Here is an 18,687-nt window from a genome sequence, read left to right as displayed (position 1 = left end):
GCTGTTAAAAGGTACCTTACCTAGAATGAAGGTTGGTGATTCTACTTTAAAGATTTAATATTGGTGACTCTATTTGAAAGTGTGAACTTAAAATCATGGTTTGGTACAAAGGAAAAGTTGAAAAAGCTAGTGATAGCAACAATGATGATGAATATTTTGCATGTCAGAAGAAGCAAGCTCCTAATGAGCCCATACAAGTTGATTTCTTGAAGGGTTTCTATGGTGGAAGGAGGTTGGATCCTATAATGGTTAATCCCCACTCACTTCAAGTTTTGCAAAAGATCAAAGAAGAAGATGGAAAAGATTATGATTTGCTTTCCCCTAATCAAGAATACTTTTCAGAAAAAGGTTCAATATATAAAGATAAAGGAGGCCTTGCTGAAAAATGTCTTTCATGTAAATCAACGATGAAGATTAATAAAAATGTTTCCCATACACCTATGTCTCAACAAAATGAGATTCTAGTTGATCCTAGACAAATGAGCTTCTTGAAGAGTTTATATGGAGACAAGAAGTTAGATCCAGAAAATATTCATCCTTCTCTCCTTCAAACATTGACATATATTGAATCAAGTGATTGAGGAAAGAACCAGTTCTTTTTAAATGATGATGATGATGATTTTTATACTACATATTTTCTTCAAGAAAATCAAGGTGATAATCATTTTCTTGCTAATGGAATACCTTGCAAGAAGAATATTGAAAGAGATTCATCATAAAGTGCATACAAAGAAAAATATAAAGAAGTAGGTGAATTAGAAAAGAAAATTTGTATTGATTCTTTCCATAAGCATTACAAGGATTTATAGGGAAAAGAAGAGGGAATCATCCATTGATCTATAAATAAGGAACTTGAAGATACATCAAAGTGTTTCCAAATATGAACCTCACATGGTCATCATTCCAACTTGGTGTTTGGAGGTCTCAAATGATGACTTTCTATGTGGAGAAGATCTTCCTATTCATCCTTCCATGATCTTTGAAGATGATGAATCTATTGACAAAATCAATGCTCCAAATGTTATGGCACAATCTGGAAACACTAACATTGATGGAGATAAAAGCACCCATGAACATCTACAAATATCTACTTTTCATGTGAAAATGGACAACTTTACATTTGATGGCATTGATAAACATTTGGTTAAGAGACTGTTTGATGAAAAAGCTAAAAATCAGCTTCAAGGAAAAGGAGATGGATCATCTAATTTACATTTATTATAATGCATACTATTAGAATATCAACCTTTCATGTTTCATGAAGAAGAATCAATCATTCAAAATAACATAGATATCATTAAAAATATTGAAAATGAAAGCTCTAAGGATATAACAACAAGTGCTTCTAATCTAATGGAAGTGAAATTAGTGTCCTATGGATCATTTCATGTTCAAGGAAATCCTCTTTTTGAGGCTTTGCATCAAATAGAAAATCCTATGTCAAAGAAGTTCTATGAGAAGAATAACCACAATAAAAGGAGTAATGAGTTAACAAGGGATCTTATGGAGGAATCTGATTGAGGAAAATTTGATGATGTTTTTACCCCAAGTTTGTACTCAAAAGATTTGGATGGTGATTTCCTCTATGGAGAAAATGTTTACTTTAACCCTTTATTTTTAGAGGAGGGCATTTCTATTCAAGATTCTCGAGTGGGTATTCAAAGACAAGGTTCAATGACTATAACTCCACATGTTGCTTCACATCACAAATTATATGAAGGAAATCCCATATGAAGTTTGATCTCTTCTAGTCTTAACCACTAGAAGGTCCTTCAGATATATAATTTTGATATTAGTGGAAAGGAATTTGAAGTTATGACCAAAAATGTTGACGATGGTATCAATGTAACTCAAAAGTGCCTAAAGACTCATGATGATCTTGTGGAAGAGGAGGAAAAGAGAAGAAAAGATGTTTATCATCCTAAGTTAGTAGAATGTTTCACACTAAAAAGGATACAAACCATGGGTCATAATACTAAAAGAAACCTTGTGCACAAAGTTGATAATATGGATGAAATAAGAATTTCCTATAAAAAGAAAATGATGAGAGACTCAAATTCATCATGATATGATAATTAAAGTATTGGTATGAGAGGTATTATCCAAATGATTGATCGTCTTCATGAAAGCATTACTCTTGATCATTTTCTTGGTATTTTAAACAATGTGTTTCTCAATAGTGCATCATCCTTTCAAACTTTTTCTTCTAGTGTTGAATCATTCTTGAATGAGACACAAATATCCACTGCAATATTTTCTCCCAAGGTGGTTGAAATGATAGAAGATAATGATATGAATGGATCAATTAGGGGAATTCATACTTTATTGCTTCATTCATACTAATCAAAAGGAAATATTGAGATGACATCTCACACTACAAAAGCATCATGCCTTGGAGAAATGTGTTATGATCAAGGGATTGAAAAATGTGAAGGGGGTTTAGGTGATGATGCTATTTTAAAAGCATTTCCTTCGCATGAATATCAACTAAAAATCAATTCTTCAGAATAGATGGACTTATTAGAGGATGTGCACACCATGATGGAAAAAGTGATTGTTTCTTCTTATAAAGAAGATCCGATGGGTGATCAAATAGGAGAAGAGAAAGAAATGCATCATGAGGAAATCCAAATTGATAGGGATCTGTGTTTAGGTTGGAACTATGATATAAATGGTTCAAACAAAATGTTGCCAATGAGAGAAAAAGAGTGCCTAGTATCATAAATGAATTCAGTCTTTCATGATGACCAATCACTAGAAAGTCAAGTAGAGGGCTTGACAAAAAGAAAACAAGATCATAATTGCATCTAGAAGAATGAGAGCCTAATACTTCAACTCTTTCAAAATGAAATCATCTATGACATGCAATGGGAAGAAGAGTTGATTCTAAATTTAGATATTCTTGATGAGGCATGGTTATTTGGATATACTTCTTTGTCCAGAGATGTGGAGCTTAAAAAGTGAACTTATATTCAAATCCATGGGAACCTGAGAGTTGTCATGTGTTAGCTTTCCATGGTATTCATTTTTCTTATCCAGTGAATGGATTTGCATGATTATACTTTGAGTCACTGGAGGTAGGGACACCTACCTTGTACAGAGTCTAGTTAGGAGTTTTTGTTGTGTTCTTTTGTTGTGTCTAGTTTTCCTTTTAGTTGTCTCATTTTTGTTGTCAGTTCAAGTCCTTTACAAAGTTATTTTTCATGGTGAATCTATATCCCAATGGGTAAGACATTGTTTAAATCCCCTGGGTTTTCCTACATCCTTTGCAGTCCTTGTCCCCAGTTAGAGCCAGTTGTTGCCCAGGTTCCCGTGTCTACCAGATTGTGAAAAAATTCATCTACTTGAGTCAAAACAAGATCAAGTTTTCCAAACTTCAACTTTTAAAAGACCCTACAATTTATTGACTTTTAAGTATTTTTTATCTAAATGTTTCTACCTTGTCTCCATCTCCACTCAACATTTTGAATCTCCAAATTATGTCATTTGAGTCTCAAATTGTGGTAGGTTAATGAAGAGTGCTAAAATACATGTTTTCAATGGCAATATCAACCTTTAATATTTAAGAGCTTAAGGTTTGGGGTTTAGAACATGTGTTTCAATCCAAAATCTTAACCTCTCATCTCAAAATGAGTTAAGTAAAACTTCCCAAACACGCATTCTAAACCCGAACTTTAACCTCCAAAAATCAAAGAGGTTAAGATTGGAGCTCAAAGCATGTGTTTCAGATATGGTTATCAACCTTTTGTCTAGTTGATAGTGGTTAAGAATTAAGAGGTTAATTAACCTCTATAAAGTTAGTTATCTTGTATGAACGATGCAACCAAGAATGTTGACAAGGTTTCTTTGGCACCCATGCATGGAAGTGATGGAGCTATGCAAATTGTAGTGTGAAGATCCCTCCCTTGAAAAAGCCATCACAAGGAGTCAAAGGCTCCCACCTCTGCTAAGAATAATATACACAATGGTGGATGTGTTGAAAAAAAATTTAAACTTTTAAATAGATGCACCTAACCCACCTAGAGCTGAAATTCAAATCCCCTAGGCATAGTCAATATGAAAGTTGACCACTGAAATGATGACAATGAAAAATAACAATTGCAAGCAAGCTAAGAGAATTCAATAAATGTTTCATTATCAAGCCATGAATCTACTGAGAAATCATTGAAGTAGAACTATGGGAAGAACTTTGATGGATTTGAATCCATGCTTTCTCTATCTAGTGTTCAAAAACTTTCAAATATAGATGGTGTGGTCTCATTGTTTGAGGGCAAGAAATGATAGGTCCTTATAAAAAGGTCATTTGATCTTATCAATTCTCCTTTATCTGCTCGTAGTAACCATTTACTTGAAAATTAGAAATCAAGAAGAATATTTTTCATTCATTGTATTTACATAAAACTATACAGGTACATATATAGTTGTGTGCCAAATGCATAAAGCTACAGGAAAGGAAACAACTATAGGAAAAGAAAAGAATCAATTTAGGAAAGAATAGTTTTAGGAAAGAATCAATTCAATATTAGAAACAATCCAATATTACAACACTCCCCCTCAAGTTGGTGCATAGATATCCCACATGCCCAACTTGTCCAAAAACTTCGAGAACACTTGACTTCAAACTTCTTTGGTAAGATTATTGGTCAGTTGATCTTCTGATCGAATCTTAGGTAGCTCCATAATCTTCTCATCCAACTTCTCCTTAATAAAGAATTTGTCTACCTCCACATGCTTTGTATGATCATGTTGAACCAAATTATGAGCAATATCACATGCTGCTTTATTGTCACAATATAGTTGAATTGGCCACCTAGGAAAAACACCCCAAATCTCTCAGGAGAAGTCTTAGCCACAATGCTTCACATACTCCAAGTGTCATACTTCTAAATTCTATCTCCGCACTTGATCGTGCAACAACATTCTATTTTTTGCTTCTCCATGTAATGAGATTACCTCCTACAAATGTGAAATAACCTGAAGTAGAATGCCTATCATCTACTACTCCAGCCTAGTCAACATTAGTATATGAATCCAGACTTTGACAATCCTCATTTTTAGTGAATAAAATTCCTTTTCCAGGAGTAGACTTTAGATACCTCAAAATGTGTATAACTACATTCATATGTTGCTCTCTAGGATTATGCATAAACTAGCTAACAATACTTAATGCATAGGCAAGATCTGACCTTATGTGTGCTAAGTACATCAATGTTCCTACAAGTCTCTAGAATCTTCTTTTATCAACTAGTACCTGATTAGACTCAATACATAACTTCAATCCTTCTTCCATGGGTGTATCAGCGGGTTGACATGTTGACATATCGATTTCCTGTGACAAGTATAAGGCATACTTTCTTTGAGACAGAAAGATCCCTTTATTAGATCGAGACATTTCTATCCCAAGGAAATATTTCAAGGGACCGAGGTCTTTCATTTTGAATTCTCTGAACAAGTAATCCTGTAGAACCCTCCTTTCTTCAAGATCATTTCCTATAACTATCATGTCATCCACATACACAATAAGTGCAATGATCTTACCCTGTTGGTTCTTTATGAATAAAGTATGATTTGAATTTCTCTAATGGTAACCAAAGGCTTTCATTGACTTTGTGAATCTTCTGAACCATGCCCTTAGAGATTGTTTCAACACATATAGCAACTTCTTTAATCTGCACACCTTCAGACTATTTATTTATGGTAACATGTAGCTGAGTGTGAGTTCCATGTAGACTTCTTCAAACAACTCTCCATGTAGAAAGGCATTCTTCACATCAAACTGTTGTAATGGCCAACCCAAGTTCACAGCTAGAGACAACAAGACTTGTACTATATTAGTTTTAGCTATAAGTGCAAATGTCTCTGTATAATTGATCCCATATGTTTGGGTGTACCCTTTTGCTACCAGTCTCACCTTAAACTGTTCAATTATACCATCTGCTTTGTACTTAATAGTATAAACCCACTGACATCCAACTAGTTTCTTTCCTAGTGGACAGTCAACGAGTTACCAGGTATTATTTTCATGTAATGATTTCATCTCCTCATTCATAGTGGCTTTCCACCTTAGATCAGCTAAGGCTTCCTGCACATTTTTAGGAATAGATATAGTAGATATTTGATTTACAAATGATTGATTTGATTCTGACAAATAATCGTTAGACACATAATGACTCATAGGGTATTTAACTTTACTAGAAAGTTTGGGTTCATATATGGATTTAGGGATACCTCTGGTGAGACATTGAGGTAGCTATTTTCTAGATTGTTCAAGAATATCCTTGGTAAGCGATTGGTGTGGTGTGAGGGACTTAGACGGAGGTGAACCCATAGCTTTAGTTTCTGGGTGTTCATCACTACTTTGATCCAAAGTTTCACCTACTTCTTGATTAACAGTTTTAGAGAGTTCCCCTTCTTCAGAGATGTCCAAGCTACCCACATCTTCAGGGATGTGAACATCCGCATCTTCAGAGATGTCCAAGCTACCTACATCTTCAGAGATGTGAACATCCACATCTTTAGAGATGTGCTCATCATAGTCTAGAGTCTAAATTTCCTTCTGCTACTCCCCTTGAAGTTCAGGCTTAGAGGAAAAATACATCAATTCTTCATGAAAAACTACATCCAATTTAAGAAACATTCATTGGGTTGGAGGATGATAGCATCAGTACCCCTTTTGATAAGCAACATATCCTAGAAAGACACATCGCAGCGCTCGAGGAGATAACTTGTTGTTTTGATGCTTATGGAGGTGTATGAAAGCTATACAACCAAAGATTTGAGGAGGTAAATTTGGGGCAGCTGGAGCAACAACTGCCTCAATGAGAGCCTGAGATGGTGTCTGGAAATCAATAGTGTTGGAGGGTACCCAGTTGATCAAATATGTTGCAGAGGTAAGTGCTTCGCCCCAATAGGATAATGGTATATGGGTTTCAATCAAAGAAGCACAAACAACCTCCAACAAGTGACAATTTTGTTTTAATCTTGGCTACTCCATTCTGTCGAGGTGTATTAGAACAAGTAGTTTGATGAATAGTTCTATGTGCTTCCAAATATTGTTGAAGTTCATAACTCAAATATTCACCTCCATTGTCACTATGAAGAACTTGAACTTGTGCATTGTACTGAGTACGAATCATGTTATAAAATATTTGAAATAAAAAGTTCACATCACTTTTATATTTTATTAAGCATACTTAGGTCATCCTAGTACAATCATCAATAAAAGTAAAAAACCAGCATGATCCACCCAAGGTAGTGATTTTGGATAGACCCTAAACATCAGAATGTATGGTCATAAATGGACCTGGACTTTTATTCAAAGTTAATGGAAAAGAAGCACGATGGCTTTTTGCAAGTTCACAAACTTCACACCAAAAGCTAGAAACATCAAATTTTGCAAATAAACTAGGAAAAAATCAGGTAACCAAAGGAAGCATGTTGTAGATGTCGATGCCATAACCAGATTTCAAATTTCTTCTTGTCCCCCTCAAAGCCATCCATCGCTAGAGCTTGACGCAGCTTGTCTGAACTCTTTGACACCAAGTCCAAGTAATACAACTTCCCTTGCCTAACACCAAAACCAACCATGTGCCTCATTTGGATGTCCTTAAACACACAAAAATCAGGCCAAAATATTACAACACAAAGTAAAGTAGCGGTGATTTGGGAAACTAACAACAAATTGTAATCCAAAGACAAAACCACTAAAATAGAATCCAGATTCAAAGTATCAGTGAGAGGTAAAGATCCTTCTCCAATAACTGGGGCCGGAGAGCCATTGGTAGTGGAAACAAATTTTTGTGAGGATGGTTTAAGGGATGAGACCTATCTAGAATCAAACATTATATGATCCATAGCACCAGAATCAATTATCCATGCACTATTAGAAACAAGTGTAGATGTATTTAAAGACTTACCACCATCATCTTCCACTACTACTAATGTTGAGATCTATCCAGCAACAATATTTTTCTTTCTTTGCTTCAACAAACATTGCATTGGAGGTCTTCATGGAATTTTTCTTCCATGAATCATGGCTACAATCCCACCATTCTGGATACCCAACAAGTTCAAAGCAGTGACTTTTGGTATGACCAGTTTGATTACAAAGGGTGCATTTGTAGGTGGATTTATCAACACCATTAGTGATCTTAGGTGGGTTTTGAGGAGGTCCATTCTAATTAGATTGGTTTCAAGTCACCATGGTTGAAGCTTCAATCTTTTCTGGTTCTCCAATCATTGTTGTGTATCAAACAGATTCATGGCGGACCAATGCATAACATGCTTCTAATTTTGGAATAGGATCCTTTCTCAAAATTTCACCATGAACTTGTTTGAAGTTACCATCTAATCCAACAAGAAAAATATGCACCCTTTGTCGCTGAACTAATTTTCAATAAGATTCAACATTATTCTCACTTTCCATGATAACTTTATCATGATAATCCAACTCACTAAAAATCTCGGTTAATTTTCCATAATACACAAAGAGTGTTCTACCATTCTGTTTGGCAGAGAAAGCCCTCTGATTCAAGACAAATACCTGCAATTCATCTGCTCCATCATAAAAAGCCTTAGAAAGAGCTTTCCAAATATCTCAAGCAGTGGGTAAGCGAATGTATCGCTTCATAATTTATGGGGACATAGATATCAACAACCATCTTTTGACCTTTTGATTGTCTGCATACCACTTCTCATATCCATCATCCTTCTCGGTAGGTGGTTGTGAGTTACCACAAATGAAAGAGAGTTTCTCCTTCTCAATAATATGCATTTCCATGATTTGAGACTACAAATCATAGTTTGTTTCATTGAGTGTAATCCCTACCTTGAACAATGAACCTTTAGATTGAATAATAATGGGAGCATATTTTCTCTCAAATACTTCCAAATCTAAATTGGCCATGATTCAATGAAGGGATACAAATGATTCAAGCTTCAAAGCTCTAATACCAACTTGAAAATCAGAAATCAAGAAGAATATTTTTCATTCATTGTATTTACATAAAACTGTATAGGTACACATATAGTTGTGTACCAAATGCATAAAGCTATAGGAAAGGAAATAGCTATAGGAAAAGGAAAGAATCAATTTAGGAAAGAATAGTTTTAGGAAAGAATCAGTTCAATATTAGAAACAATCCAATATTGCAATACATTTTGCTTATGAAAGTGAGATTGTCAAACTTACATAGCATAGAGAAATTTAATTTATCATCATAGTTGCAGGCCATGTGCAAAATAGTATTATTCAAAATAGGTTATGATTATATGTGTATGAGAAATGTGAAATTTTAGATGATGCGCATAACTGATAAAATCCAACAATGGACATCCATGAAAATTGTGGAACCGCAATGTAAGGCCCACATTAGTACCCCACCATAGATCTTGGTGAGATAAATATGATTAGGATTTAATTAGGTTATGATTGAAATTTTTTGTTACTAATAATGATTTATGAGATCCTATTATAAGGTTGATACCCTATCCAATAACATTAGGTCAATAAGATAGGACCACCTGAAATAAGATTCAAAATGTTCAAGCTGAGAACTTGGCAACGAGATTCAAGGTATGCTTTACTAGACAATTAGAGAAGATGAATTAGCATTCACTCTCATAAGAAATAACAATGAATGTAGATCAAATGATAACAAAACATAATGGTTGCACGAGACCTCACCCCGACTCGTCATAGCATGGATGTTTTAATTACATTTGATATTCGAGACCTTGATATTTTGACATATTTAGAATGATAGTAGATTTACTTTATCTATAGATTTCGATACTTTAGTAGTGTTTTACATTGTCAGATGCACAAAGAACCTGTTATTGCATAAGAAATGTTTGAACATTATTGGAATGCAGTTTTATGACATGATATTATCAGATTTTGATGCAATGCAAAATGATTAATTTGTTTATGAAGATTTTTAGTGTATGGATGAATATTGATTTGATTATGATGCTTAAGACATGAAAATTTTGATATCTTAACATTTCGAGTGGAATAATTGAAAGATTAGGAAAGGATATTTAATTTGAATTATGTTAATATGGATATTATTTTTTATATGCACTCATGTTGAATATGCTTATTTGACTCCTTGGACTATTGATGCTCGAGTTGATGTGTAGGAAGAGGAACCATGGAATTTAACGGAAAAACAAGGTATAGACACATGTTAAATCACTTTGCCAAGGTGAATCTTTGTAAGATTCGTAAACCTCATTGTGATGTGCTTATTTCGTAAATGTGAGATGAATGTGTGTAGTATGTGTTTCATGTGTAGACTTTGAACGTGTCATGTGTGATGTTAGTGTGTTTTGTGTGTGTCACTTGACACTTGTGCTTGTTATGTGAAATAACATGTTCATTGATGATGGATCATGTGGCCACCTTATTCTGAGTTCAATGTCTTAATTGAAAAATCTAATTATAACCCTAAAATCAGTAAGAGGACAAGGTCATCACCATGGGAAGAATTCAAAAATTGAATTATCTAGCATTAGGAGGGCCATAAAGCAACTCTAGGGTGAATGGTGACAAAAATAAACCCCACCCATGTTAATACTATAGGTTAGGAAGCTAACAATGACCTCTAGAGTGCCTAGTAGACCTAGGAGACCCCATAAAAGTTGCATTATTTATTGAATCCGAAAATGGGAAGGATATATAGGGGTATGGCTAAAATTAGGAACTCACTTGGCCACTCTCTATCTTTAGAGACTATTTGGGTTGAAAAAAAAGGAGGGAGCTCTACTCCAACTATCCATTGCCTTGCTTGGAGGAAGCTTGGTACCTTGATCCATGAAGTTTTCTTCATATTGCATGTAGAATAGAAATGGTGTTCTTCATTTCATGATGAGATTTTGGTGTATGGTAGTTGTGATTATGGAAGGATCTTGTTGTGTGTTTCATGTGAGAAGTTGCGTGAGTCTCTCCTTGATCTTGCTTTGTATTCATGTTGTGTGTTTTGTGATATGGATGTGAAGCATCACTCACCCTTGGGAGGGAAGAGATGCTTGGGTGAAGGGGTTAGTTGGGCTCACACATGTAGTTGAGGAATATTCCCATGGGTGGAGATGAATGTATATGTTCAATGGATTGTGTATATATTGCTACTAGCATTTTGGGAGGTATAAGGAGGTGTGTGGAAGGGAAGATATTGTGTGCCCTGAAAGGGCTTGATGATAATGAGAAGATGTGTGTATTGTGAATCAAAGTTCTGTAAGTCCTCCTAATGGTGAGAGCCCACCTTCACCCTCTACTTGATTCATGTGGTGAATCTTTGTGCAAAGCCTTGGGATGGGATATGTTGAAAATGGGTTGTGATAATCCTATCATTTAATTGTGAATATGCATGGCTTGTGAATGTGTAGCATGAAACCGTTTATGCCTTGTTTCCCCAAGCTCGGTGGGTGGCCTTCTTGAGGCCTAGGTTGGAAGGTGAGCTTCCATGGTTCCCCATTTGTCTTTCTTGTGCAGGTATCCATTGAAGAGCTTGAAAACTGGATGTTATGAAGTTTATTCCTTGCATAGGAAGAGGCTTATTATTATTGTGATTGGAGACATTAACTCCACTTGTTATGTGAAGGAATTGTAAGGTAAGAGTGTGGTATAAGTTTTCCAATTTATATGTTAAGTGAAACTAAGTGTATTGTAAGAGTGTAATGTTTGTTCCTTTTCATATGTCCATAGAGGAAGAGATCTGCAAATCCTGTGTATCATATGGTTCTTCCATTGTGAATAGATTGGTATGGTCATTCCACCACCCGGGCTCATGTTTGATATTGTGTTGAAAGTAAATTTGAAAAGAACAAGCAGGAGAAATTTTGTTGTGTTGATGTTGCCTTATCATTGCTTGAAATAGGGATGTATTCAAGAGAAGAATTTTGTCTTATGACATACAATGTAAGAAAGGATAAGATAATATCATCTTGCTATTTATCTTCCCCTCAACTCATAAGAATAGTTTAGTTGTATTGGAGATCAATAATGTTTTCTAATTAGTGAAAGAAATATGACATTGATGGCTTCATCACCTTCTTATTGTTTTTGTGTTGATATTGTCACTACATAAATTTGAAATGTGTAGATGAAAAGAATTTGTATCAGGTTTTACCTTTAAAGAGTGAACTGAACATGATTATTGATGTCATTATCTGCTTTTAAAAAAAAAAGAATTCACGAGAATAATCTAGTAGCTTGATGTTTAGTAATGAAATAGAATTAGATGCAAGGTATGCAATTGATGAAGTGGACTTGATTGGCATTAGAGTAATTGAATATATGATGTAATGAAATTTAGTTTCAAACTTCTTGAGTTCCATTCTAAAGTTGATTTCTCTAGTAATAAGATGACTTGCTTTATAGTGAAATTGGTTGTTAGAATAGAAATGTTAATGATTAGGGTAAAAATAAACTATCACTAAATCTATCTCTGCCACTAAAAGAATCTTTGAAGAGCTAGACAATTAGCCAAATTTAATAGAAGCCCTGTAGATGCTTAATACTCTCTGGAAAATATATGGACAACAGCAAATAACCTTTCCCTCAGACATTTTAATAATAATAATAAAATAAATAAACTTTATGATCACTATGTTGTCAAATACAATAAGTCACATTCATAATTATAAAGGAGATCTTAAAGCAGCCACAAGAAAATATATTTATATTATTTTTCTTAATGAAGGCGAGCAGGCAATAATGTGGTGTCAGGGTCTTGTCTTTCAGAAATGTATAAAGTTAATATAAAAAAGAAGAAGTTCTACATTATTATATATGGAACGAGTTCCATCTTGTCTACCCCCAAGTCGAGTTGTCTTAGGAAAGCAAGTTTGTATTAAAAGTCAACATCATTAATTGAGTCTCATTATAAACCTATCTTCCTCACACCATCCCGATTTGCTTCAAGGATGTGATGCTGTACGGTGGGATGAGAAAAAAAAGTTTTAATAGGGAGGTAGGTGGATGCAAGTTGTGGGGGGTGGGGGGGGAAAGAAAATTGCATGCACGTCTCCTAGGGGATGATTATAGGAAAAATTTCCTTGGTTTTAGGCTCTTACATTGAGGGGGCACGTGGGTCTTAGTTGATCATCGATTTGGAGAAGGTAGAATGTTTTTGTTTTTTAAATAATTATATTAAAGGATTTTTTTAGACATGCATAGTATGGATTAGTTAGGTAACATAACTTAGGATAGGAAGTAGTAAACTTAGATAGTGTTAAGTAAATTAAGTAAATGATAAATAATACAGGTGTTTTAAAAAAGAGAATAAGTAATTTATAGTATAAGTAAAATACATAATTTGAATAAATTTGGATTATAGAGAATTGCATAATTAGAATATAGTTCAACTTGATTTTATTAGAGTGTGGATTAGATGATATTTTAAGATAGATGATATATATATTTTTAAAGATATTTTAGATTATAATACATTTTGACTTCAAAAAAATTTAGAAAAATAATAGTTGCATATATAGTCAAATTAATTAAGAATAACATTGGTAGCTTCAAATTTGATAATGATTTTTCTTTGATGCTTATCAGAGGTTATGTGCAATGAAACAATGTAGAGTTCATTTAATGATTAATAATAATAATTAAATGCATAGTAAATCAGTTGGTAAAGTGTTTCCTATTAAATAATAACAATTGCATATTATAAGGATGAAGCTATTTAAATAAAGGTAAATTCAATACAAAGTTTATGTGTTAAGACTCTTAGCATTGCCTTTCCAGACCCTTCAACATTACTCTGACCCATTACAAGTACGAGCCTTAATATATCTAGCATCATGTCAACAAAACCCTTATGTAAGGACCTAAGTATTTCAATTCCTAGGTCTTCACCCTTATCCTGACTCAATTTGGAATTACATTCTCACATCATGGGCTTCACATTAAGAACGAGAATCCAGGTTTCGAGTATGATAGCTTCGTTCCTTTATCTTACTTCATCAAATCCTAGGTTAGTAATTAACTTAGTCTTTAACTCTCTAATTTTCAAGTCGAACGATTTTAAAAAAATAAAAAATAAATAAATAAATTTGTGGTTGTGTAGTTGTCCTGTTAAATTTAGGGCATGACACACAAGCTGAGTATGTGAACTATTTAACACAATGTCTTACTAAGCCAACATCATTGTACATGGGGATATGAGGCAAACATTAAACCTAATGTGTCCACCTTTACAAATATCTAGAAGGCATGCACCAATATGGTACAGTTGAGACATATAGTTGATACTAGGTAAGCAACTCCACACCCATAATATGGAGGAGTGAGTTGTCGTTATGCGCATGAAGCTCTCTTGTCAATATATATGCTAAGCATGGAGTATAGGAAATGTAGCTCAAATATACCACTGGAACATTTCACTTCACAGAGCTTACTAGATTAGACACAATCAATCAAGTTTACAAAAGAATTTATTTTTGTAATTCGTTGAGATTAGCAAGAAATATGAAGGAACCAAGCTATGTGCCTAGTACAAGTTTGTATCAAACAGTGCCGAGGAAGAATCAAAGGAATAAAGGCTTCTCTTTCAATGGATCGATATTCATTGCAATTGGATAGTGTAGTGTTATACTTTGCCACCATTTTCCCCATCTTCAAAAACTATCAAAGTGATGTGGATGTAAAGTCACGATAAGCCATCGCACTATAAAGATGAGGGATGTGTTCTACATGAAGCATATGAACTGTTTGAAAAAATACCATTATTAGCTCAGGCATGGAATCCATATAGAGTATGATAATTGCTTGATATATCATAGTAATGACATTACATGGAAAGTGTGACGATACAAAGAGATAGATTGGATCAAGATGGGCCCATTGAAAGTGTATTTGTTGGAGTATATGAAGGGAAGATGAAAGGAACATATACAAATAAAATGGGATATTCAAAATGTCAATGGAGGCTTCTAGTAGATGAAGACAAATTTATACCAACTTTCACAAAACTATGAATATGCATGTTGAATGTAACAAAGTGGGAGTGGACTATAGAAGGTGGAAACTCCTTTGAAGAATGTGTGGTGGGTATGGGCACATACATTCAAAAAATTTCCAACATCTCCTAACCATGTTGTTAAAGATTAAATGCCACTAAGGATTTGCTCGTGTTATAATTTGTATGATTGTGGAGGACATACCAAAGACACGTTATTTAAATGCCACCATCACATGATGAGTATGCAAAATTGGAAATCTATGATGATATACAGAGACTTAATGATCTCTTGATTTACAAGTTGAAGTTGGCGTAAACTTGTAAATAGGTCTCCTAAAGGAGAGAGTCAATAGATTTCACGTCTACGATGCATTACTACATCATGCTATGATCCACATGCTAACTACATGTGTTGATTTATATGGGACAATTATACGATGGATATATTTGATCTCTCCAGTTTCATATGGTGTCAACAATATTTCAGGGATATATAAGCAACATATCAAAAAAAAATTCACCAAAAGGGTTACAAGATATCAAAGAAAGATATAAAGTTGATCTAATACAGTCAAAGAACATAATTTTCACACATAATTTGGTTTTTGAATGAATGATTTTGGTCAATGGGTCCTTGGTATACTAGTGAAGTTGAATGGCTCACAAAGAGCCCACCAGGAATCAAGTCTTGTTGAGTGCAAGGATCTGCAATCATAAGGGATGAGGTTGGGATCGTGCCCTGGGTGATTTTGACAATGTGGATGCCTCTCAGTCCTTGGCTCTAAGATGAAGAGGTTTTAGGTGTGGGCCTATATCAAGTCCCTAAAAATTCTATGTGGTGACCTTCACTAGTTGGTAGCTCGTAGGCTTCATGCCTTGCTAGGTTGCCTTGCAAGTCTGAACCCTTCATCAAAAAAATGAATGATTTTGGCATCAAAAAAGACTCTCTAAGAACTTCATTAGAATCAATATGAACATTGTAATTAGTGGCTTTATAACTTTTAGGTTAATTTTTACAAGATTAATTAACGTCTCCCAAATCATGTAATTGGGACATAGTTATTAACCACAAGGGAGTAGTTCTTAACCACAATGTCTATATAAGGGATCATTTTGGCTTTGTAAATGACTTTTTGGACTTCAAAATTTGGGAACACTTATGTTAGAATTTTTATGATAAAATTTTTTGTGGAAAGTGTGTACATAGATTTTGTATTTGTAATTGAAAATTCCTCTTATGTTCTTGGTGTAAGAAAATAAAGGAAAGCACACTTGAGTTCTTTTTCTAAAATCTAAATTGTTGAAGAGTAAAACTATTGATTCTCTTTGCAATGAATGTTTTCATGGTAATATGAAAATGTTCATGAATCATGAATCAACATGGTGATAATGATCTTTGAATACATATTTATATTGAAAAATCAAAACTTATATCATATGGGGGAGCTACCCCTCTCAAACGCAAAGGAAGATTGTAATCTGATAGTCATTGGTTGCAATCTCTCCAACTATTGGTGTGGTTGTCATTGTTCACATGGAAAATAGGGTCATTTTCAAAGATAACTTCACAATGACAAATTTGTTTACCAACACATTGTACAAGAAAATCTCTTAACTAAGCGGACCTAACAATATTATTGAAATCCTATATGGTAACATTCTATTTGAATATTGTTTATGTCCTTTAGAGAAGGCCACTCTATAAATATTTCATGGAGTGATAAGGTCTAGATGATCTTTGGTGAAAATCCTTTAATAAGTTGGTCACATTAACAATGTGTATTTAACCTTTAAAAAGGTAGGCTCCTAACATAGATCACTTCAAAAGAGTGAATTTTTTGGGTTGCTGGTTCTCAGGTGGTTAATCCCTTTATAGGATTTCAATGTTAAATACTTGTGTCAAAATTGTGTGAATGCTTATTATTTTGCATGTTTATTTCATGTTAATTATCAACTACTACAACTTAGTATAAATTGGAAGTTTACTTTAAGACTTCATATACTAAGTTAATAATTTGAAGAAAATTTTGTATCAATTAGATTATGATGTTAGATCTGGTTACCCAATTAATAATTTGAAAGAGTAACATGTTTGAGTTGGTAAATTTTTTTTTAAGGCCTATAAAATAACTATATATAATTGATTCATCCCACTCTTGGTTATCTAACAATTGGCATCAGAGCTAAGTGCTTGAAAGAAAAGTTTAAAGAGACTTGAGATAAAGATTCAAAGATGTATAAGAGAGAGGTACCAAAGCTGAACAAGTTGAGCTTCACATTATGGCAAAGCAAAATGAGACTATATCTTATAAGAATTGGAGACAATGTATTGGACCATCTGGACCACCACTACACACCTCCCAAAATTTCCTATGAAATTTGATGAGATGAACTAAAAGAAAAAACATAATATCCTAATGGTTTTGCACTTAAAGATATTGATTTTGATGATATCAAAGACTATGCTACTGCTAAATAAATGTAGGATAATATTGCACTTGTGCATGACAAAGTTCTAAATGTGTTGAGAGCTAAAGCTGAGCGCTTAAGAGGAAAGTATGATGAAATGAGGATGAAAGAAGGAGACAACATTGTTTAGTATAGTAACCAAATCAAAGAAGTTGTGAGTGTCATCAAAGATACTAGAGGAGTAATTAGTGATAAAGAAGTTGTAAGTAAATTCCTCATAACTGTATTTCCTATCTATGCTATTAGACTATCTATTATTCAGGAATTCAAAGCTATGCTTAGTAATGCTCTTACAATTGATAGTTTGGTCGGTAGCTTAACTACATTTGACTTGAGTAACTTTGATAACAATATGCCTAAATTTGAGAACGCTTTCAAGTCATCAATAATCATTGGAAGTTAAAGGAAATAAAAGTATAGAAAAGAGGATTATGATTATGATTATAAAAAAACAATGATGAAGAGCTTGATGCATTGCTGGCTAAAAGGTTACTGAGAGGTAAAAGAAGATTCAAAGGTAAATTATCTCTACTATATTTTAAATTCAATGAATTTGGTCATATTTATGTTAGGTTTCCTAACAAGGACACAAATGACAAGGATGAAAAAAGGGAGAAAAAAATACTGAAGGAATAAACACTACAAGGCCTACAAAGACAAATGAAAGAAGTCATATTACATTGTTGAAGATGAGAATGAATGTGAGGAAGTTGTATATGTTGTTCAAGAAGACTCGTATGAGGAAAGGTATGAAGAAGATAAAGCCCATTTTAATAAGAATGATATGTGGATTATTGAAAGTGTATGTTTGCATCACATGAATGGTGATATAGTAAAAGTTTGACAAGTTAGAAAAATATGATGGTGGAACTACTAAACTTGGTAATGATGTTCCATGTCCAATAAAAGGTAGAGGATCATTAATGTTGAATGATGATGTGATGATTCTTATTGGATTCAAGGACTAAAGTATAACTTTTTGAATGTTGTATAACTAAACAATACATGTCACAAATTAGAACTTAAGAATAGAAAGGTAAAGATTTATGATGATGATGGCTATTTGAATGAAACTAGAGAGAAAAAAACATGTAACTTATTTTTCCTTGAGCCTACTATGAGTACATGTCTAATTATTAGAGTTGAAGATGTATGCTTATGACATAAGAGAATTTTTCATTTAAACTTTAATAATAATGTTAAAGTGAGTAGAAGGAAGAAAGTGAGAGGCTTACCAAACTTGCAT

The sequence above is a fragment of the Cupressus sempervirens genome, chromosome 7 (genome assembly GCF_028749045.1).
Source record: "Cupressus sempervirens isolate cs-2001-9-10 chromosome 7, ASM2874904v1, whole genome shotgun sequence".
NCBI lineage: Eukaryota > Viridiplantae > Streptophyta > Pinopsida > Cupressales > Cupressaceae > Cupressus > Cupressus sempervirens.
The sequence above is the reverse complement of the archived record's forward strand: the minus strand, read 5'-3'. Positions refer to the sequence as shown.